This window comes from Somniosus microcephalus, chromosome 7 (assembly GCF_052327205.1).
Source record: "Somniosus microcephalus isolate GS21.2 chromosome 7, FLI_Smic_1.0, whole genome shotgun sequence".
NCBI classification, from domain to species: Eukaryota; Metazoa; Chordata; class Chondrichthyes; order Squaliformes; family Somniosidae; genus Somniosus; species Somniosus microcephalus.
The window spans coordinates 125,433,691-125,458,705 of NC_140993.1; positions in this window are offsets into that span (position 1 = coordinate 125,433,691).

Here is a 25,015-nt window from a genome sequence, read left to right on the forward strand (position 1 = left end):
TGAATGCTTGCCAGTAACTAACGCTGGTATAGAGAAGGAGACCCGAAATGACCCGACACTGTCTCGGGTATATGATTTGATGGTGAAGGGATGGCCAGCAGATGGCGACTCACTGTTGCCAGCATTCTCATCCAGAAGAGAACAGCTGTCTGTATGCCAGGGGACCTTGATGTGTGGATCCCGAGTGGTAATTCCACCCAAGTTAAGGGAGAGTGCGCAATGAGCTTTACGAAGGTCATCTGGGAGGGGTGAAAATGATAAGCCTTGCTAGGGCTTATGTGTGGTGGCCGGGGATCGATCAGCAAATCGAGGACCTGACAAAGAGCTGCTCAGGATGCCAGAAGGTCCAAAATGCACCACCACATGCCCCTCTACACCCATGGGAGTGGCCCTCATCTCCATGGCAACGGGTGCATATTGATTTTGCCGGTCCATTCATGGACTCAATGTTTTTAATAGCCGTGGATGCGCACTCGAAATGGCCTGAGGTGATCAAAATGTCCTCCACCACCACGGAGAAAACTATTGCAGTCCTACGGACCATTTTTGCCAGGAACGGCTTGCCAGAGCAGATTTGCTCTGATAACGGACCACAATTTGTGTCTGAAGAGTTTCGAAGATTTATGAAAAGGAATGGGGTAAGGCATTACACATCCGCCCCGTATCATCCAGCCACATATGGATTGGCTGAGAGGTTCGTACAAACCTTTATAAAAGCAGTAAAGGCCATGTGCGATGACGACATTCCACTGCAGCATAAGGTGGACAATTTCCTGTTAGCCTACAGAAATGTGACACATGCAGTCACCAACCAAGCCCCGGCCATGATGTTCTTTAACCGAAGGTTGAGATCTCGTCTGGATTTGCTCAGACCAAATGTACGAAGAGATGTTGAGAATAAACAATTCCAGCACATCAATGAGAAGCCGACAAGGAGCTTCAATGTAGGGCAACCAGTCTTGGCCCGTGACTACCGAACAGAGAAATGGCAACCAGGAATGATATGCACATGGCAGGGGCCACTAATGTACACAGTGGATGTTGGGGAGAACATTGTGAGACGCCATGCTGACCAGATCCTAGAGTCACAGGAACGAGTCAACCCCATGTCTCGGCCATACGTACCTGGTGAGGAACCCGACGTACAGGTCGCATCTACCTCAGAAACAATAGCATTGGAAGCTGATGAATCAACTGACGACAGGGTGCTAGAATCACCTCCGCACCAAGAGCGAGACATTCAGGAAAGGCGTTATCCAGAAAGAATCAGGAAGCCTCCCCAGAGACTGAATATATGAATGGGCTATTTTCATATAACATTGTATATTAAAAATGTTAATTGTTAAATGAGTCTTATCGCGAGGTGTGTGGCGAGGGCTTCCTTCCAGTGTGTGAGAAGAGGACAGCCCGCCTCCTCTCCATGGCCACAACCAGTGCCTCCAGAGCTGTGTCGGAAAATCTCCAAGCTCTCTCCCTGTGAGGACGCTCCGCCATGGCTTTGCAGTACCACCTTCTTGCAGCTACAGTTCTGTGTGGCTTGACAATGAGGTGCTTTAGCCTCAGTGCACCTCCCCTTTAAGTACTGAATAAAGCCTGTGCCACACATGACTGGGAATTAGACTGGACCCAATATTGGCCCACCTGTTGAGCGTTAAGCCAATGAGTATCAGTTTTAGTGCTGAAATCATAACTATAATCATGTTAATGAGGACTGAGCACGAATTTTGCGTGCTACCTAGACCATTTTGAGGTGGCGCAGCTGCACATCATTGGGCCTTAACACTGCCCGTTTCGTGGCTATATCCAATTTCTAGGCCCATAAGATGCAATAATAATACAGGTGGTTATATTTACAACACAGTGGTTGTTTTCCTTCCCAATACACTATAGCACAATGGATCAGCAATAATGGCCCAGAACTTGGTGTCGGGGGCTTGTCGCGCATGCAAGCCCCCGATGTGCAGTTACCCGGCGCGCCGACATCTGAAACCTGGCCCGCAGTGGATTTCCTGTCAGTGGCCCGGTTCTGATGTCGGCGCACTGTGCTAACCTGACCCAGCGGCGTAGTTAGTGCGATGTGCCGGCTGGGATCAGGTGAGCACTGTTCAGCCAATCAGGGGAGGGGAAACTTCATTCATAAGTTTGAGAGTAAGAACTGTCAAACTCATGAGAAGTACTGCACCCCAAAACATTACTTAAACTTTAAATAAAATTTAAAAAAACATCCCAATCATTAAATTAAGTATAAATAAGTTAAAAAAATAATTTAAACAATTTTTTTTTTCGAAAAAAATAAATTTTTAATAAAAAGGGTCTAAAACTAAACTTACCTTATTGTAGGTTCTTTTAAATAATAAACCTGTGGGAAAAAAAATTCTAAATTGCACTAAAACACCACTTACCTGTAAAAATAAATACTTACGTGTGCTTTTTACAAGCGTAGAGATGCGTACACATGCGCAAATCCCCCAAAACAGAGGAAATCCAAGACGCACGCACTGCCCCCTACAGCACACGCACTAGCCTCTTCACCTCTTGGGTTAGAGGAGAGGAAATGCCGGTTTTCAGCTGTGCATGCTGAAAACCGGCATTTCCTCCGGCCAGACGCGTGAGTACCCCTTCCGTACTCACGCGTTTGGGGAGGAATTACTGCCCCAACATATCACAGTGCACTGTTACATTAACTCTGCCTAGCAACCCCACAAGCATGCCAGCACTGTGCTTTAACAATTGAATCTCAACTTTAATGTTACATGCTTAAAAATGACAAACTGAATCCCATTATCTGTGTTTTAATCCAGGTTCGCTGACTTGTTACCACTAATGTAGCTCTCTTAGTCACTGGTTTTCTTCAGTAATTGTTAGAGGTGCCTGTAATATACTTGGGTAGAACAAATGAAGGCCAGAGACATGATGAGTTGCTAGTCCATGTGCTTGTTTATTAGGCCATATTAAACTGAGCATGCTCATACCAAACCACATGATAATACATTGCACTGCTTTCCCCCTTAAAAAAGTATGTATTCCCCTCTCAAATACAACAAACCTATAGTCCCACATTTCCCAGCATTATATGTACTCTCTGAAAAGGTCTACTTGGTCATGACCAGGGTTGTAGTGGAGTTTTAGATGGTTTGTTTCTGCAATTTTGGCAAATGCTGCATTTGCTGACAAGTGATTCAAAATCACTGTCCAATCCAGGCCAGTAAGCAAAGCTTCTTGCAATTGATTTCATACTGACTGTAAAGTCTGTGGGTTGTATAGCGAAGTAATACACAGACTACAAGAGTAACTTAAACAGGACTTTACTATTCGAAGGTCAGGGCGAATCTGCCCAATAAATTCTGCCACAGCACTTATATACCGGTGTGGTCACCGTCGGTATTACAGTATACAGCAGCCAGGATAAAGTAGTGCCACACCTAAAATAGTTCTCTTAAAGGTGGACGGTTACATACAATAGTTCTCTTAAAGGTAGAACAGTTACATACACTACAATCCTCCCTTTTTAGCTTACAACATACTTATTCCCCATTAACATAACATCATAACATATCCAACTTCATGTTACAACAGTTCACAGAGGTAGTCTCTGCGGAAACGGTTCACAGATTCAGTCTCTGCGGGAAACAGTTCACAGATTCAGTCTCTGATCTTCTTGACTCGGTCCGGACCACGCCTCCGTGGTGTAGTCGGGTCACCTTGCTAGAGGGACTCATCCCATAGTCCTTCCCTAGACTTAACAGCTTCACTTCCATCACTTCTGAACCAGCATTGCTGACTTTTTAAACAAACAAAAAAAAAAAGTTGGATTGCCTTGGGAAATTTTCCTACGTTCCAACTGATTTGGCTCCGTTCGGGGGACCACGTGTGTGATCGGGTAGAGGTAATAATGGTTCAGATGGTTATCATCTTCTGCTTCGTCTTTTCCTTTTTTGCTTCTTGGAGACTCTCGGGGCTCCATTGTCAGCTGCCAGCTGTAACGCCACCATCTCCCTATGTTCCTTAGACTTTAAGTGATTCATCCTGATTTCGGCACTTTGGGAGTTCTCGGCACAAGCTGGGCAGACCAGGTCCTCGTAATATTCAGTGTCAACACTCAACAGATCATGGTAATATTCGGTGTCGTCCTGAGCTAGGCCAGCGAGAGGGTCTTCTATTTCCTCCTTACCCAGCTGGACGTTAGCCGACTTTTGTTCCAAATCCCGACATCTGTCCTGAAGAGACTTCATCATGCATTCAGATTCATCCCGCTTTTTCTGGGCTTCCTGCAAGTCTTTTACTAATGACCTCATTTGTGATTTCAATACTTCAACTTCATTCGGAGATTGATTGATCGGACTATTCAATCCCTCTACTGAAGTAGCTGTTTCAGTATTCTGTTGTTCTACATTGCCGTGCGTCAGCGTACTTTTGGCATCCAAGGGCTGTTCTGCTGCAGACTTCTCAGTCTGGGTTGCCACCTCAGCTCTTCCAATGACTTTTGAGAGCTCCCTTCCCTTTGAAGATTGAGGCTCGTATTTAAGTTTTTCCCATTTTAGAGTTTTATCCCTCAGCATATGAATGAGTTGGCTGACTGTTAACTCTTCTGCCATCATCCCTTTTCCATTAACTACAGGGCTGTTTATAACCTTGCCCTGGAGGAGTTGGCTGACTGTTAACTCTTCTGTCCTCATCCCTTTTCCATTAGCTGTTTAGAACCTTGTCCTGGGGCTCCTTTGCTGCTTCTACTTCGCCATCATCCGCAGCCCCCATCATTCGAATTTCCACAAATGAATCGTCCGGTGATGCTGCACCCAACTTCAGTAGGAGCTCGGAAGTCATGTCGACCAACTCAGCTTTTTCTGCCTGCAACCTGCTAACCAGCGCCTTCAGTTGCGGCACATCTTGTTCCACCGGATTGGAGCACGCCCCTTCAGAAGCCGAATCAGCTTTGATTCGTTTGGCCTCCTCGTGCAGACGGTTTGTGTGCTCCTGCTTCCTTTTCTTCCCCAGCTGCTTCTGTTGTCTTTCCAGATTCTCCCATTCGGTATCATAGAACTTTTTCATTGCATTCATCTCTTGCTCGAGACGGCAATTCAATTGTTCTAATTGCTGTCGTAATCTGAAATAAGTTTGCGTTCGAGCTCGATGTTCCTCAGTAATATACATGTCTGTAACTTGAACAGACTCCGAATTCTCTGTCAAGCTATGTTGTTGTTGTTCAGAGGAATTCTGTTCTGAAACTTTGTTCTCCTCTGGAGCATAAGCCTTTATGCCCACATTCGTTCTACCAACCTTAGTCAGCAAGTTCATTTTAGACTTGTCTTTCATGCTTGGGCTGGTCTTATCGTCATCCGTTTCAGAGTCTGAGCTGATTGTCTGCCCCGAGTCCTCACTCGTTATTGCTTTGAGGTAGTGCCATTCCATGTCTATTTTTTTGATCCACTCCCGTCCTAGAAGTGGTGGTCCTCCCTCAGGTAGTACGTATAAGTCCATTCCGGGGTGTTCTTTGCCCCTGTCTCTCACCTTGACTCTTATCTTTCCCATGGGGTATACTTTATGCCCCGTGTATGTCTGCAATACGAACTTGGTATCTCTCAAGGGTATATGTGAGAATAGCCAGTTGTAATCCCTTCGATTTATGACTGATAGGGCTGATCCAGTGTCCAATTCCATTCTCACTTGGACTCCGGCTATTTTTAGCATGACCCAGATAGTTTGTAGGTCAGCTTCCTTACACACATTATGAATTCTCAGACTACCCAGTTCCTGGCCGCTTGGGTCTGAATCCGAATTCTGTTCATCTGAACTCTTCTCAACCACCTTGTGTACTTTGTTGTACTTTTCCTGTGATGGCTTTTTTTTTGGTTGTTGGTCTTCTTCCCTGACCGGCATACTTTGGCTATGTGACCCAGTTTGCCACATTTCCTACAGTCCTGGTTTTTAAACCAGCATTGGTTCTGGTCGTGTGTTGTCTTCCCACAACGATAACATTTCGTTGCACCCGAAGTAATTTGATCCACACTGAGGACCGCTGCCTTCAGCTGCATTTCCGCAGTTCCTTTCGCTGCGGCTTCGTGTGATGCTGCAATAAGGACAGCCCTATCCAGTGTAAGGTTGTTCTCTTCGAGCAGTCGCTTTTGTGTTCCTTCCTTCGACAACCCGCACACGAACTTGTCTCGCAATACCTCTGTCAGATTTCCTCCAAACTGGCAGTATTTCGCTAGCCTACGCAGTTCGACCAAGTATTCCGCGTTGCTTTCCTCTTTCCGTTGCGTTCTCGCATAAAATTTGAATCGTTCCGCCAACATCAGCGGTGTGGGGTTCAAGTGATCCTTCAGAACAGCAACAATATTATCGAAGGTTTGATCCGCCGGTTTAACTGGTGCTAGAAGATGCTTCAATAGCCCGTATGTCTTCGCCCCCATCGAGTTTAGCAAGGTTATAGCTTTATCATCATCCTCTATTTTATTGGCCTCACAATATATCTCAATGCGTTCTACATACGTGGCCCAATCTTCAACCTCGGAATTGAAATCGTTGATGTTACCACGCTTAGGCATCTTCACCTCCCCTGATAAACAACAACGAAATATTTCTTTAACTCTTTTTTTTAAAATTTTTTTTTCCAAGATGGCAGTTTCCCCGCACTTATCTTCTTTCCCCGCCCCTTTCAAAATGGCGGTTCCCGCTTCTGTCTTTTTCTCCGCCTACTGGCGGCTTCCCGCGGTTTCCCGCGCTTATCTTCTTTCCCCGCCCACTTTCAAGATGGCGGTTCCTGCTTTTCTTCCCCTGGCGGGAGGGGTAAGCTTTTCCCTCGGGCAACGGCCGCTGGCTTTCGGGGTTCGCAGCCTGCTCTTCGGCTTCAGCGCGTTCCCTTCTCTCGGCTGGGCAACCGGCTCTGGTACAACCCATTGACGGCGAACGGTCTCAGCCGCTGGCTGGATCTCGCTCAGTCTCCCTCGCTCGGGCTCTGTCTCTCCGGTGCTGGGTACAACCCATTGACGGCGAACAGTTTCAGCCGCTGGGCTGGATCTCGCTCAGTCTTCCTCGGGCTCTGTCTCTCCCGCTCGCGCGGCTCTCGCTCGCTCTCTCTCGGGCTCTGTCTCTCCCGTTCGTGCGGCTCTCGCTCGGGCTCTGTCTCTCCAGCTCGCGCGGCTCTCGCTCGCTCTCTCTCGGGCTCTGTCTCTCCCGTTCACGCGGCTCTCGCTCGGGCTCTGTCTCTCCCGCTCGCGCGGCTCTCAATCGCGCCTCCCAGCCCTCTCGCAGTCCGGTGCTTCCCTCCCCGGCTGCGGCTGAGTTCTCCGCGATTTATTTATTTTATCTCTTCCCGTGCCTTACGATCCCGGTCGCAGCGCTTCGTGGCCTCGGTCACTGTCCAACCTTTTTCACCCAATCGCTCCTCCCAGCCTCTCGCAGTCCGGTGCTTCCTCCCCGGCTGCGGCTGCGTTCTCTGCGGTTTATTTATTTTTATCTCTTCCCGCGCCTTACGATCCAGTCGCAGCGCTTCGTGGCCTCAGTCACTGTCTGGCCTTTTTCACCCCAATCGCGCCTCCCAGCTTCTCGCAGTCCGGTGCTTTCCTCCCCGGCTGTGGCTGAGTTCTCCGTGGCTTATTTATGTTTATATCTTCCCGCGCCTTACGATCCCGGTCGCAGTGCCTCGTGGTCGCGGTATTTGTCCGGCCTTTTTCGCCGTCGCGGTCTAGTCGTCTCACGACGCTCCCCAGCCCGCTTGTACCGCGGCTTCTGCTCCACGCTGCCCCAGTCTCAGCGCCTCTGGGCCCGACTTCTGTCCGGCTCCTTTCCCCCTCGATCGTGGTCGAGTGCACCGTCCTTATCCTCCGTTTATTTGTTTCTATTTTCCCTTTACTCACAGTCACCGTGGCCGACTTGCTTCTCGTGTTGATCGGCTCACTCACCACCGTGGCAGAAGAGACAATCCGTGCCTGTTGCTGATGGAAGACTTCGTGTTTGAAATCTTCCTCCTTTCTTGGTCTGCAGACTCGAGTTTTCTCTCAGCAAAACGACGAGGGCGGGTGCCTCTTCTCGACGCTTGTTTACTTCTTCAGAAGTATTGTTGCCGCAGGGTAAGATCGAACTCGTCGCCACTGTAAAGTCTGTGGGTTGTATAGCGAAGTAATACACAGACTACAAGAGTAACTTAAACAGGACTTTACTATTCGAAGGTCAGGGCGAATCTGCCCAATAAATTCTGCCACAGCACTTATATACCGGTGTGGTCACCGTCGGTATTACAGTATACAGCAGCCAGGATAAAGTAGTGCCACACCTAAAATAGTTCTCTTAAAGGTGGACGGTTACATACAATAGTTCTCTTAAAGGTAGAACAGTTACATACACTACACTGACGATCCCTGGATGTTCAGTATGAAGTTCAGCCAGAATTCTATCTCTCAAAGAAATAGGTACCACCACACTGTGTCCCCACTTGATACAACCTTGCTCACAAGACAATTCAGTACGACGATTATGAAATGATTTTAATTCTGTGTCCATACACTGAGCAATCCATCCATTCAAAGTGTTTTCATACACTCTTTTCAGTACTGAGTCCTTTTGAGTCTCATCTTCAATTTCAGTTGCAGTCAACGGAAAGTCTTTGTCAACTGCACCTAGTGTGGAAATTGCAGCTTCACTCCCAATCTGTGATTGCAATATTAAAAGGAGCAAATGTGCTTTTGTGCAGCCCAAATTTGTGCAACTTGGTCTGAAAATTGATGCAAATAGCTTGCAACCAGTTAAGGAAGTACAATATTCAATCGTGTAGTCACATCGTGACAACAACACTGCCCAATGTTGCATTCTTGCTGCGGCAATTACAGGGGTGGCAGATTTGGGCCCCAATATTGCTAGGAGCAGTTTGTGATCGGTTATCGGGGTAAACTTTCTGCTGATCAGGAACTGTTGGAATTTCTTGATTCCAGACACTATGGTGAGTGCTTCCTTTTCAATTTGCACGTAGTTTCTTTCGTTCTTTGTGAGGGTTCGTGGTGCGAATGTGATTGGTTTCTCTTGGTCGTCATCCATTACGTGGATTATGACAGCTCCCACACCATAGCTGGAAGCATCACACACTAACTTAAGCTCTGTGTGGTAGTGCACAAGTAGAGCATCGCTAGAGGGATTTCTCTTACAAGCGTCATAAGCTATCTGTTGCGCTTTCATCCACTTCCACTGGATATCCTTCTTGAGGAACTCGTGCAATGGAGCTAACATGGTCGCTAACTCAGGTAAGAAACGTGCGTAGTACTGGACCATTCCAAGGAAAGATCTTAACTCAGACACGTTCTGTGGCTTTGGAGCATTGATGACAGCATCAACCTTGACCTTAACTGGTTGCAAGCTATTTGCATCAACATTGAGACGAAGTTGCACAAACTTGGGCTGCACAAAAGCACATTTGCTCCTTTTCAATTTGAGATTGTGGGCATTCAACCTTTGAAGCACTAAATTTAACACTTCTAGATTTTCTTCCTTGCTGCTTGTCGCGATCAGCACATCGTCTTGATTGCATAAGCAATTTGGAACTCCTTGCAAAATCTTATTCGCCGTAGCCTGGAAGATTTTGGGGGAAGACTTTATACCGTATGGCAGCTTGTTGTAGGTGTACAGTCCCTTGTGTGTGTTGATGGTGAGATACTGTTGACTTCCTTTGTCAACATTCAGCTAAGCGTAAGCATGCAACAGGTCAAGCTTGGAGAAGACCTTTGTCCCAGAGAGTCCTGCATACAAATCTTGCGATGTAGGTAATGGGTATTGCTCATTGTCTACTGCTTGGTTGATGGTAACTTTGTAGTGATCGCACAAGTGTACAGTTTTGTCTGCTTTGGGCACTACCAAAATTGGGGTAGCCCATTCACTTTTGTCAGTTTTTACTCACACTCCTTTCTCTCTGAGCTTCGCTAGCTCTTCCTCTACCTGACTTTTCAACGCATAGGGGACCAGCCTTGCCTTACAATAGACAGGCTTCGTGTTGGACTTGATGCAGATATGCGCATCATACCCAGTGATGTCCTCATAACTGTCCATGAACATGCTTTCGTACTTGTTCAGCATTGTGTCAAGTCACTTCCTTGAAGCATCTACACTGAAGATATTTTTCCAGTCTAGTTTGAACTTTCTCAACCAGTCTTTGCCCATGAGAGTTGGCCTGTTGCTGTAGTTCACTACAATAATAGGCAGCTTTACTGACTGGCCATTGTGTTGAACTCTGCATTCCATTTGTCCACATGTCTCTAGGATTTCTCCGGAGTAGGTTTTTAACTCTACGGTACTTTTTGTAAACGGTACTTGATTTAGCTTACTCTCATATGTGTCCTTGCTCATGATAGAGCAGTCCGCTGCCGCGTTGATATTGCTCGTTGATGAAAAGTTTTGTACGGAAGTCTTTCTCACAACTGCTAGCATTGCCGCTAGTGGCATAGACACTGTGGATGACTAGTTCTTCAACATCAGGTGTATTTACTTCAATATTGTGAACTCCTCTCTTTTGTTATCGCTGCTTTGCATTGCCACTAGATTGGTTCTTACTTCCTGTTAGATCCGTGATTCTGAGAGTAAGATGTTTTTCAATAACCACACGGATGCTGTAACTTAACAATCAACAGGTGTTTACTGGAGTAGGGTGGTCTCAAGACTGGGGTACAGAGGCATGCTCAAGGCTTATATACAGGTGTGGTCACTGCCGGTACTACAGTATATAGGAGCTGTAAAAGTAGTTCTCTCTTAAAGGTACATACACTACAATTCCTCCCCTTTTAGATTAGTAGTACCCATAATATCCAAATAACAATTAACACTTTAACATGTACATTAAACAACAATAGTCCATTTATAGATTCAGTCTTTCGGGATAGCGCCTTTCCTGAGGTTCTTGTTCTTGGTGCGGAGGCGATTCTGGCCCCTTTTCATCGGTTAGTTCATCGGGTTCCACTGCTACTGGTTCAGAGGTAGATGCTACCGGTATGTCGGGTTCATCCCCAGGTACGCAAGACATGGGGTTGACTCGTTCCTGTGATGCTAAGATCTGATCAACGTGGCGTCTCACAATGTTCTCCCCGACATCCACGGTGTACATTAATGGCCCCTGCCGTGTGCATATTGTTCCGGGTTGCCATTTCTCTGTTCGGTAGTCACGGGCCAAGACTGGTTGTCCTACATTGAAGCTCCTTGTCGGCTTCTCATTGATGTGCTGGAATTGTTTTTCCTCAACATTTCTTCGCACATTTGGTCTAAGCAAGTCCAGACGAGATCGCAACCTTCGGTAAAAGAACATCATGGCCAGGGTCTGGTTGGTAACTTCATGTGTCGCGTTTCGGTAGGCTAATAAGAAATTGTCCACCTTATGCTGTAGTGGAATTTCATCGTCGCACATGGCCTTTATCGCCTTCTTAAAGGTTTGTACGAACCTCTCAGCCAATCCATTTGTGGCTGGATGATACGGGGCGGATGTGTAATGCCTTACCCCATTCCTTCTCATAAATTTTTGTAAATCTTCGGACACAAACTGTGGTCCATTATCAGAGCAAATCTGCTCTGGCAAGCTGTTTCTGGCAAATATGGTCCGTAGGACTGCAATCGTTTTCTCTGTAGTGGTTGAGGACATTTTTATCACCTCAGGCCACTTCGAATGAGCATCCACTGCTATTAAGAACATCGAGTCCATGAATGGACCAGCAAAATGAATATGCACCCGTTGCCATGGAGAGGAGGGCCACTCCCATGGGTGTAGAGGGGCATGTGGTGGTGCAGTTTGGACCTTCTGATATCCTGAGCAGCTCTTGGTTAGGTCTTCGATTTGTTGATCGATTCCCGGCCACCACACATAAGCCCTAGCAAGGCTTTTCACTCCCCCCAGATGACCTTCATGTAGCTCATTTAGCACTCTCTCCCTTAACTTGGGCGGAATCACCACTCTGGATCCACACATCACTGTCCCCTGACATACTGACAGCTATTCTCTTCTGGATGAGAATGCTGGCAACAGTGAGTCGCCATGTGTTGGCCATCCCCTCACCGTCAAATCATATACCCGAGACAGTGTCGGATCATTGCGGGTATCCTTCTCTATATCCGCGTTAGTTACTGGCAATCGTTCAATTATTGACGAATAAAATATCTCGATAGGGTCCACTGCTGGTGCTTCCTCCACAGTAGGCAGTGGCAGGCGCGATAGCCCATCAACGTTTCCATGCTGTTTCGTGCCTTTATATTCTATTTCATATTGATTCACCCCTAGAAACAGGGACCATCTTTGTAACCGTTGTGCCGTCATCACTGGAATGCCCTTCTTAGGACTAAAGATGGAGACAAGTGGTTGGTGGTCAGTCAGCAAGGTGAACTTCTGCCCATGCAGATAGTGGTTGAATTTTTTTACTCCCCATACTAGGCTGAGGGCCTCCCTGTCAATCTGGGCGTAGTTGCGCTCGGCTGAGGTTAGTGACCGAGATGCAAAGGCTACTGGCCTCTCCAACCCGTCTGGGAATTTGTGCGACAGCACTGCTCCAATACCATAGGGTGATGCATCACATGCCAAACGAATTGGTAGTGCTGGGTTGAAATGGGCCAACACCTCTTTTGATGTGATCAATTCTTTACACTTCTGGAAAGCTCGTCTACGTTCGTCATTCCACTTCCATGGTACCCCTGTTTGCAGTAGGGTGTTCAGTGGGTGTAATACTGTGGACAAATTTGGTAAGAACTTATGGTAGTAGTTTACCAGCCCGAGGAACGACCTCAGTTGTGGCACATTTTCCAGTGCTGGAGCCTTGACTACTGCCTCAATCTTTTCAGGGGACTTATGTAACCCCTCTTCATCGATGACGTGGCCACAATACGAGATCTGCTTCTGGAAAACTCGCACTTGTGGCGATTAGCTCGTAGCCCATATTCCTTTAATCTGGTGAGCACCTTCTCCAAGTTGGCGAGGTGATCACTCTCATTTTCGCCCGTGACCAGGATGTCGTCCAAATAACACTGGGTCCCTGGAATCCCTTGCAGGACCTGATCCATCGCCCTTTGCCGGATAGCCGGAGCTGAGGCTACTCCAAACACCAGCCGGTTGTATTGATAAGGACCTTTATGAGTGTTAATCGTAAGGTATTGTTTCGAGGCTTCTTCTACTTCCATTTGCAAGTACGCCTGGGCTAGATCAATTTTGGTGAAGCGTTTACCTCCAGATAGCGAGGCGAAAATATCCTCAATTCGTGGAAGTGGATATTGTACCGTGTGAAGGACTGGGTTCACTGTCACCTTAAAATCCCCACAGATGCGGACCTTCTTTGGTTCCCCACGTGTATTACTCAACGATCTCTTCATTACAGGAACGATGGGTGTAGCCCACTTGCTCCAGTCTACTTTGGACAGTACTCCTGAACGTTCCAACCCTTCCAGCTCTGCTTCGACAGCTGGTCTGATCGCATAAGGCACTGGTCTGGCCTTAAGAATCTTTGGGCTTGCATTTTCCTCTATTTTAATCGTTGCTGTTATGCCTTTTAGTGTTCCGAGTCCCTCCTGGAACACTTCTTTTGCGTCAGTTAGCATTCTTGACAGTCGTCCAGGTGTGACGTAGTCATCCTTTTTGGCCTCAACCTTCAGTGCCTGTATGGAATGCCAATCTAATTGTATCTTCCGGATCCATTCACATCCTAGCAGTGGTGGTCCTCCATCTGGCAATACATATATATCCATTTTAGGTATTTCCTGGCCTTTATATATCACTTTCACCCTTATTTTTCCTTTGGGGTAGACTTTTTGCCCCGTGTACATCTTCAAGACAGTCTCTGTAGCTTTCAAGGGTATATGTGAAAATAGCCGCTTGTCGTCCCTTTGGTTTATGACTGTTAGGGCTGATCCTGTGTCCAATTCCATTTTCACTTGGACTCCGTCTATGTTGAGTGTAACCCAGATAGTCTGGTGATCCTCCATTTTGGTTACCTTATGTAGTTTCAGACAACCCAGCTCCTTGCTTCCGGAGTCTGTGTCACTTTTCTGTTCGTCTGAACTACTGTCCATCACCTGGTGTACCTTTTTGTACTTCTCCGTGGCTCAATGGCGTCTCCCGTGCTCTCCCTTCTTCTCCCCGCGGACACTGTTCAGCCCTTGAGCCCTGGCTGTGCTCTGTGCGTTCTCTTTTTTTTTTGTGCGCCTTTCCCGTTTCCGCCGCTCGGTCCTGAACCCGGCTGTTGCTTTACCCTCTCTCGCTCCATTTTGTTTTTCCTCGACGCCGCTCGGTTTTCAACCCCCGGCTGCGCCCTGTGCGCTTCACCCTCTGTCTTACCCCGTCGACGCTGCTCGGCTTTCTCTCCGCCGTCGGTCGGCTCCAGCCGCCGCTGTCCGGGAAGGGTCTGAGCTGTACCTGTCGTCAGTCTATTGCTGATCGTCGTGGCTGGGGAACCAAGCCCGGCTCTCCACAGCCTCCCCTACAATGTTCACTCTCTGCCGGACGACTGGGCGGTTGCTCGTGGTCGACGCCCGTGTTTCTGGCCTCGACTTTTTTCTACCGCCCTCCCGGAGTGAATCCTCGAAGGGAAATGCAGAGTTGCAGGTAGATTCGAATCGCCACTCGTCGCCACTGTTAGATCCGTGATTCTGAGAGTATGATGTTTTTCAATAACCAGACGGATGCTGTAACTTAACAATCAACAGGTGTTTACTGGAGTAGGGTGGTCTCAAGACTGGGGTACAGAGGCATGCTCAAGGCTTATATACAGGTGTGGTCACTGCCGGTACTACAGTATACAGGAGCTGTAAAAGTAGTTATCTCTTAAAGGTACATGCACTACACTTCCTGCTTTAGATCTAGCTCTGCAAGCTGTTGAAATATGACCTTGCTTCTGGCAGTGAAAACACTTCACATTTCTGTATTGGCAGGACTGTGGTGAGTGATTTCCTTTGCAGCAATAACAATTCACTGAATTATTCTCACCAACATGCATTTGACTTGGTCTCACAGCTTTAGGTTTGGGGGTGGCTTTGTGACGGTAGACCTCAGCTGCACTAGTCACTTGATTTGGAAGGAGCTCCCTAGCATTCTTAGACACAATCTCCATAGATAGGGCAATTTTGTCAAACATTAGGTTCGGAGTGTTCAGTAACTTGTACTGTGTGCGCTCTTCCACCAGTCCACACACAAACTTATCTCACAATGCACAATCCAAAAATGTGCCGAAGTTACAATGCAAAGATAGGTTCTTAAGAGCTACAATGTACTCACTGATGGTTTCTCTTTGTTTTTGGTTTCTGGAACTAAACTTATAGCTCTCTGCTATTTCTAATGGCTTTGGGTCAAAATGGTCCTCGAGTCTCACAACAATGTCTTCAAACAACACATCCTTGCGTGAGTAGGTTTGTCAACGTTCTGTAGACATCTGTCCGACCTCCATTAGAAAAATTTCTTTTTTACGTTCAAAAATTACTTTAATTTGAGCATAAACATTCTCATCTGCACCTTCGATCTCAATAATGTAATTGGCCCTAAAAATCAACTCCATCTGCTCAATGTAAGAACTGAATGGTTCGCGAGCTCAGTCAGTCTTGCCAAGGCTTCCGATGAATCCTGTAGGTGCGGCCATGATTGTCCTGATCCCAATGAACAGTGACTCAGTGTACCTGTGTACCTGTGAGAATCAATGCCACTGTTGCTGTGTATACAGACACGCGAAGGCAAAGCACGGATGATTCTGCATGAGCATTAACAGTAAAACAGCGCAAAAATTCAGTTTAGGTATCACAAATTCACCTTAAACATGTCCACTCAAAGGTTGAACACTGTGTCCTTCCATGATCCCTAACAATGGCTTTGGGATCTCATCCTCATTGCCAAAATGTAATATACTTGGGTAGAACAAATGAAGGACAGAGACACCATGTGCTTGTTTATTAGGCCAGAGCGAACTGAGCATGCTCATACCAAACCACGTGATAATACATTACAGTGCTGAAATTCTGGCAGTCTCGCTGTGCTGGAGGAAGTACAGCAGAGTGAAACTGCCAGCTGCCTGCAGAGTTGGATACAGATCCTGTCCCAAATTTCAGGAGCAGAATCATTAACTTAATTGGGCAAGTGGCCCACATATGTAAGGGTTTCAGAAGTGCCCACTTTGACAACGGCCAGGAAAATTGGACTGGCACCATGAGCTCCAAGAGAAGAACAGAGGTCTTAGTCGGGCTGAAGAGAAGGCTGAAGGTTAGGCAGTTGTTAAGTACTCCAAAGAGAGTAAGTGGGCCTTCTTTTGAAGGTGATCGATCCCACCTGGTATCAATAACACGTCAAAGTAGGTGCACTTTGGTTTGTACATACGTGTAGTTGGGTAAGGACGGGTGCAACATGACTGCCTAAGATGCAAACTCATTTCCCTCCTCAGATTCTCCTCTTCCTCCTCCAGAACCAACAAATATAGAGCTAGAAAAAGCAGCGAAAAAACAACCGATCCTAGATATCTGAAACAGAAAATGCTCGAACCACTCAGCAGGTCAGTCAGCAGCTGTGGAGAGAACAGGCACAGTAATGTATCGGGTATGACCTTTCATCAGAACTAGAAAAAAATTTCTGATGACGGTATTTAAAAACAGACAAAGCGAAGCAGAAGGAAAAACCACATAAACAACAACACCAACAACTTGCCTTTATATATTTCTTTTTGTTGTGTATGTAACCGTTCTACCTTTAAGAGAACTATTGTATGTAACCGTCCACCTTTAAGAGAACTATTTTAGGTGTTGCACTACTTTATTTTGGCTGCTGTATACTATAATACCGGTGGTGACCACACCGGTATATAAGTGCTGTGTAATGAGTGATTGGGCAGATTCGCCCTGACCTTCGAATAGTAAAGTCCTGTTAAAGTTTACTCTTGTAGTCTGTGTATTAATTCGCTATACAACACACAGACTTTACAGTGGCGACGAGTTCGATCTTACCCTGCGGCAGCGATACATCCGAAGCAGTTAACAAGCGTCGAGAAGAGGCATCCGCCCTCGTCGTTCTGCTGAGAGAAGACTCGAGTCTGCAGAGCAAGGAAGAAGGAAGAATTCTGACACGAGGCCTTCCATCAGCAACAGGCAGTGGTCGTCCCTTCTGTCACGGTAGTGAGTGAGCCGATCAGCCACGAGAAGCAAGTCGGCCACGTTGACTGTGAGTAGGGGGAAAAATAAAAAAGAAACGGAGGATAAGGGCGGTGAACTCGACCACGGCCAGGGGAAAGGAGCCGGACAGAAGTTGGGGCCAGAGGCGCTGAGACTGGGGCAGCGTAGGGCACGGCAGCCGCTGTGCAGGGAACGCAGCCGGTGTGAGAGACCAGACTACAAGCAGGAACGCAGCGGCTAAAAGGCCGGGTACCTACCGAGGCCGCGAGGCGCTGTGACCAGGATCATAAGGCGCGGAGGCAATAAATAAATAAATAAACCGTGAGGGACTCGGCCGCAGCCGGGGGAGGAAAGGACCGGACTGCGGGAGGTCTGGGAGAGCCGAGCGAGCGGGAGAGACGGAGCCCGAGAGAGAGAGCGAGCGAGACCGTGCCGGCGAGCGGGAGAGACAGAGCCTGAGCGAGGGGGGAGCGGGGCCGAGCGAGGTTCCGGCCAGCGGCTTACAGCGGCTGCCATGAAGGACCGGGAGCTGGAGCTGTCCGACGCCAACTGGTTGTCCCCAGCGCCGGTTGCCCCTGCCGAAAAAGGGAACGCGATCGGCTGTTCTCGCGCGCGGTTCAGGATAAACTGAAGCCGGCGCGCAGGCTGCAAACCCCGTAAACCAGCGGTCGTCGCCCGAGGGCAAAGCTTACCCCTCCCACCAGAGGAAGAAACGCGGGAAGCCGCCAGTTAGGCGGGGAAGAAGACAAGCGTGAAACCGCCATCTTGAAAGTGGGCGGGGAAGAAGATCAGCGCGGGAAACCGCCATTTTAGAAAAAAAAAGTTAAAGGAAAACTTCGTTGTTGTTTCTTAGAAAGATTGTGAAGATGCCTAAGCGTGGTAACATCAACGATTTCGATTCCGAGGTAGAAGATTGGGCCACGTATGTAGAACGCATCGAGATATATTGTGAGGCCAATAAAATAGAAGATGATGATAAAGCTATAACCTTACTAAACTCAATGGGGGCGAAGACATACGGGCTATTGAAGCATCTTCTATCACCGGCTAAACCGGCGGATCAGACGTTCGCTAATATTGTTGCTGTCCTGAAGGATCATTTGAACCCCACACCACTGATGTTGGCGGAACGATTCAAATTTTATGCGAGAACGCAACGGAAAGAGGAAAGCAACACGGAATATTTGGTTGAACTACGTAGACTAGCGAAATACTGTCAGTTTGGGGAAAATCTGACAGAGGCATTGAGAGACAAGTTCGTGTGCGGGTTGTCGAAGGAAGGAACACAAAAGCGACTGCTTGAAGAGAACGATCTTACACTTGATAAGGCTGTCCTTATTGCAGCATCGCACGAAGCCGCAGCGAGAGGCACGGCGGAAATGCAGCTGAAGGCAACGGTACTCAGCGTGGATCAAATGACTTCGGGTACAATGAAATGTTATCGTTGTGGGAAGACAACACACGGCCAGAACCAATGCTGGTTTAAAAACCAGGAATGTAGAAAATGTGGCAAGATTGGTCACATAGCTAAAGTATGCCGGTCAGGAAAGAAGACCAGCAACAAAAAAAAGTCACCGCAGGAAAAGCACAGCAAGGTACACAAGGTGACTGAGAAGAGTTCAGATGAACAGAATTCGGATTCAGACTCCAACAGCCAAGAACTGGATAGTCTGAGAATTCACAATGCGAGTAAGGAAGTTGACCTACAAATTATCTGGGTCACACTCAAAATAGCCGGAGTCCAAGTGAAAATGGAATTGGACACAGGATCAGCCCTAACAGTCATAAATCGAAAGGACTACAAGAGGCTATTCTCACATATTCCCTTGAGAGATACCAAGATTGTATTGCAGACATACACGGGGCGAAGAGTATACCCCATCGGAAAGATAAAAGTCAAGGTGAGAGACAAGGGCAAAGAACACCAAGGAATGGACTTATATGTACTGCCTGAGGGGGGTCCACTACTCCTGGGACGGGAGTGGATCAGGAAAATAAATATGGACTGGCATTTCCTAAAAACCATAAAGAGTGAGAACTCGGTGAAGATAATCAGCCCAGACTCTGGAACTGATGATGGTAAGACCAACCCATGTGCAAAAGACAAGGCTAAAATGGACTTGCAGACTAATGTTGGAAAAATGAAGGAGTGCATAAATGCTTATGCTTTAGAGGAGAACAAAGTTTCAGAACAGAATTCCACTGAGCAACAACAACATAGTTTGACAGAGAATTCTGAGTCTGTCCAGCCTACAGACATGCACACTTCTGAGGGACACCGGGCTCGAACTCAACTCCAATTCAAACTACAACAACAATTAGAACAAATGATTCGCCGTCTTGAGCAAGAGATGAATGCAACGAAAAAGTTCTTTGATACAGAGCGGGAGAATCTGGAAAGACAACAGAAGCAGCTGATGGAGAAAATGGAGCAGGAGCACACAAACCGTCTGCGCGAGGAGGCCAAACGAATCAAAGCTGATTTGGGTTCTGAAGGGGCGTGCCCTAATCTGGTGGAGCAAGATGTTCAGCAACTGAAGGCGCTTGTTAGCAGGTTGCAGGCAGAAAAGGCTGATTTGGTTGCCATGAATTCCGAGCTCCTACTGAAGTTGGGTGCAGCACCACCGAACGATTCATTTGTTGAAATTCGAATGGTGGAGGCTGCAGATGATGGAGAATTAGAAGCAGCAAAGGGACCCCAGTGCAAGGTTACCAACAGCCCTGTAGCCTATCCGTCAAAAACACAGGATGACGATACTGGGAAACGTCTGATGTCAGAAGGGTTAACGGTCAGTCAACTCCTTCATATGCTGAGGGACAAGACTCTGAAATGGGAAAAACTTGAACACGAGCTTCAATCTTCAAAGGAAAGGGTTTCGGAGCTCTCAAAAGTTATTGAAATAGCTGAGGTGACAACACAGACTGAGAAGACTGCAGCAGAGCAGCCCGTGGATGCCAAAAGTATGCTGACTCACGTCAATGTAGAACAACAGAAGGCTGAAACAGCTGCTCCAGTAGAGGGATTGAATAGTCCGATCAATCAATCTCCGAATGAAGTTGAAGTATTGAAATCACAAATGAGGTCATTAGTAAAAGATTTGCAGAAAGCCCAGAAAAAGCTGGATGAAGCTGAACACATGAAGAAGTCTCTTCAGGAAAAATGTCTGGATTTGGAACAAAAGCTGGCTAACGTCCAGCTGGGTATGGAGGAAATAGAAGACCCTCTCGCTGGCCTAGCTCAGGACGACACCGAATATTACCATGACCTGTTGGACGACACCGAATATTACGATGACCTGTTCTGCCCAGCTTGTGATGAAAACTCCCAAAGTGCAGAAACCATGAAGAATCACAAAAAGTCTAAGGAACACCGGGAGATGGTGGCGCTACTACGGAAAAAGGAGGAAGAGAAGGAGGAAATGTGCATGCAGCTGGCAGCTGACAGTGGAGCCCAGAGAGTCTCCAAGAAGCAGAAAAGGAAAAGTCGAAGCAGAAGATGACCATCTGAACCATTATCACCTGCCAGATCACACACGTGGTCCCTCCGAACGGAGCCAAATCAGTTCGGAAGTAGAAAAACTTTCCAAGGTACTCAAGCTTTTAGAAGTCAGCAATGCTGGTTCAGAAGTGACGGAAGTTCAAGCTGTTAAGTCCATTGAAGGACTATTGGATGAGTCACTCCAGCAACGTGAACCGACTACACCACAGGGAACTGTTACAACACCGAGGCGTTGTCCGGACCGAGTCAGGAAGCACAGGAGACGCCTCCACAGAGACTGAATCTGTGAACTGTTTCCGCAGAGACTGAATCTGTGAACTGTTTTCCCGCAGAGACTGAATCTGTGAACTGTTTTCCGCAGAGACTACATCTGTGAACTGTTTTACATGAAGTTGGATATGTGTTATGTTTAATGGGGAATAAGTATGTTGTAAGCTAAAAAGGGAGGATTGTTGTGTATGTAACCGTTCTACCTTTAAGAGAACTATTGTATGTAACCGTCCACCTTTAAGAGAACTATTTTAGGTGTTGCACTACTTTATTTTGACTGCTGTATACTGTAATACCGGTGGTGACCACACCGGTATATAAGTGCTGTGTAATGAGTGATTGGGCAGATTCGCCCTGACCTTCGAATAGTAAAGTCCTGTTAAAGTTTACTCTTGTAGTCTGTGTATTAATTCGCTATACAACACACAGACTTTACACTTTTAATGTAGTAAAAAGTCCCAAGGCACTTCACAGGAGTGTTATCAAACAAAATTTGACACCAAGATATTTGGACAGGTGACCAAAAGCTTGGTCAAAGAGGTAGGTCTTAAGGAGTGTTATAAAGCAGTAGAGTGAGGTAGAGAGGTGGAAAGGTTTAGGGAAGGATTTCCAGGGCCTAGGCAGCTGAAGGTACACCCAACAATGATGGAGCCATTAAAATCAGGGATGCGCAAGAGTGCGCACATATGAGAGAGAAAGTAGAATGATCAGTAAAGTGCTTCATTAGAAAGCAGGAGATGGTTAAATGGCTGAAGTAATACAAGATGATAGGAAGAAGCATAACAAAAGAAATTAAAGCCATTTTATAGACACAGAGAGCATGTGAATAGTTGTGGCAGTGGAAGGTAAGGCAGACCAGATAGCAAAAACTGATCAAGTGGCTAAAGTTAAAGTGTGAGGTTATGAAAGTCAATGGCCGGAATTTTCCCTACCGAGTCTGGTCGGGTGCGGGCCGAGTAGCAGGTTGGTATTGCGATGTATTGATCAGCCCAATCAGAGCTACTTTAGCATAATGGCTCCTATTGAGGCAGACATGCACATTTCCTGGTCCTATTAAATGGTACGGGTCTGATGATATCATCGGTGACTCATTTCCAGCGGGGATATTTAAAGCAGCCTTAGCCACATTGCATTTGAAGGTTCACGTGTGGTGGGAGGATTGGAGAGGAGGGTCTTGTTGTGGAGAAATAGAAAAGTTAATTCACAAAGACAGAGGGCTGCAGCCCGCTTTTCTGATGAGTCCCTATATATTCTTGTGGAGGGAGTCATAGCACGCAGGGAGGTCCTCTTCCCTGCTAATGGTGGAAGAGACCTCCGAGCATACCAAAAGAGCCTGGCTTTAAATTACTGAGGAGGTCAACAGCAGTGATGTCGTAAGGAGGGCCTGGATCCAGTGCAGGAAGCGATTTCAATGATCTCCTGAGGTCAGGAAAGGTGAGTGCAAAGACACACTCGCCTTCATCCTGATGTGCCTGTCACTACAACCCGATCACTCTGCCTTTCCAAGCCTTCTCCTGCACATTGTTCCTCACACTAACATACCCTGCACATCCACCCATCCCTCTCTGTCTATGTACATACTCACAGCCCCATCTGACTAACCACCCCTCACACTCACCCTCATCCTAATGTAATCATACCAACTAACACCACACAAGGAGGCCATTTGGCATTTGCACCACACTCCCTTATAGTCAACATCTACAGTAATATAGTAACCCACACATTCCTTATACTCCTGCTTTCACTCTCACTCAAACTTCTCTTCTTTCCCTCCTTGCAGGAGTAGAGAGCCCACAACAACAGGGAGAGGGAGAGAACCAGAGGTGGCCCTTCATCCATCAGTACTTTTACTGCAGCAGAGGAGGTGGCCCTAGAGGTCTCAAGTGTTGCAGAGTTACTGGCAGTGGGAGTCGGAGAGAGGGGGACCACTTAGCAAACTGGTGACAGAATTACATCTCATACAGCCACATGGCATACAGCAGTCACTCATGTGGTGACTGATGTCAGCAACCAGTGAATGATCATCATGTGAATAATGGTATCGTTACCCATTCTTAATATACCATTTCTAAATAATTTCTTTACTCTCCCACAGGTCCATCAAGAGCCCCACCCCCCCCCACCACCACCCCACTATCCAACTGCTGAGGAAGACGACTCCTCAGAGGAGCCTCCAGCCTCTGAGGGTGCACCGTCAACAGACCCAAGCGCACCCAGTACCAGCGCAGGTACGCACACGTCGGTGGGTCCTATGCGAGATAGAGTAGTGTTGTCACCTGGTGTCTCACACTTCACAAGTGAGCAAGAGTAGATGGTGTTGATAGGAAAAGCAGTGGAGACTCCTCCCCAGAGGGCGCAGGATGCTCCAAGCTTTGCTCAGCTGCATACTGACGCTGAACCTTGGGGGCCATCGAGAAAGAGGGTGATCCTGGAGGGGCAGCAAGAAATGCAGGAGGCTCTGGCAGGTTTTGCAGCCGTGATGTCTGATTTTAAGATAAGGACAAGGGGACCCTATCATTGTTCTGTGCGTGGGGGGGGGGCGGTGGAGGGGGTGGTGCGGCGAGAGGAGATGGGTAAATAGAATAAATCTGAGAAAAATTGATAAATGTTCGATTACGTTTTCAAAGCCTTTATCAAGCAATAGCTATTATTAGCCAAACTTACCTCTGCTTTCCTCTAAGTAAAGGCCCTGAACTGCATGCTAGGAACTGTTATCTGACCGGAGGCCTTCAAGCCCAAGCACTACAAATCCTAGCATGCATGTGCAAATTTCGGCAAGTACCTGAGCATAGTTGTTGACATGCAGCTTCTTTGAAGGAACATTCTTCAAAGTAAATTTTAAATAGAAATGAGGTAATCGGAGATAAATTGGATGCACAAATCGGCTTAACCTTTGCTGCACACAGTGACATTAAAAAAGTGGTCAGCAGGATGCTTGAAGTGCTGAATTTAAACTGGTGATAATATGATGCAAATAAGCCAGTCGTGCATCGTATCATCTAGTTTTAGAAGTAGCTCACTGCCAGATTGATATGCTCATCTTGTTTATTTCACCGCAGTATATATTAATGTCAGGAGTGGAAATGACCAAGAACCACAGAATAAACTGTTTCCTTAAGAATCTGAGAAACTCCCCACACATATTTAAAACTTTCAGCAAGTGATGCAGTCTCTGAGATCCTGTTTTTCTAGAGTCAGGTGTTTAAACTGAGGTGTATGTTGGAGCACAGTGTATTAACAGTCTACTGACACAATCACACTGGACTTGTTTTACTTTCTATTCTAATGAACCTCTTTTTACCAGGACATAGATCCGTTCTGCAAGCAAATTAAGCTAATATCTTGGGCTGAGCTGCTGTATATGTAAATATACACACGCCACAAACCAACTTATAAGAAAACTGCTGCACTAAAATACAAATACATGACAAAGTTTTATGATCTTACTGAAGTTCTTTTAGGGAAATGTTGATGTGGATCAAACTGTGAAGCACAAAATCAGCCTGTCGGTTCTTTCCAATCTCCTTAACGGACATGGAGGATTTGTTTTGGTTTTAAACAGGATGTGGTTTCTGTTTAAAAGTTCTGATCAGTTTAAACTATTTCCCATGAAGTTCTTCATAACTATTAGGATTTAGAAACTGCTATACGTAACAATAAGTCCCCCCCCCGCCGCGCCCATCCCTTTTCAGCAGCTCAGGCATTATACTTTCTTTCTGACTGCACATTATTAACAAAAAATCTAAGTGCAGTGACTGTAAGTGCAGTGACAATGCACTTACACATTATATGGTCATTTGTGCTGCTCACCATGACACTCAGGAGAAGCTCCTGGTGTCAGAGAAAGAAAGAAAAAAGAACCAACAAAATACTTTTGAAGTGTACTCACTGTTGTAATGCAAAGGAAATGTAGCAGCTAGTTTGCGCACAGCAAGATCCCACAAAGTGCCATGAGATAAATGTTTTGGTAAATCTCTTTTGTTTTAATTGATGTTTATTGAGGGATAAATGTTTGCCAGAACACCGGGAGAAATTAGTGACTAACCTCTTTGGGTAGAAGCTAAGCGAGGTTTCTTTAGGGTCGAGCTGGCCCCAGGATGACAGGCCTGCTGATGGAAATTCAAAAACAAGTTAGTCTTCTGTGGCAGACTCAGT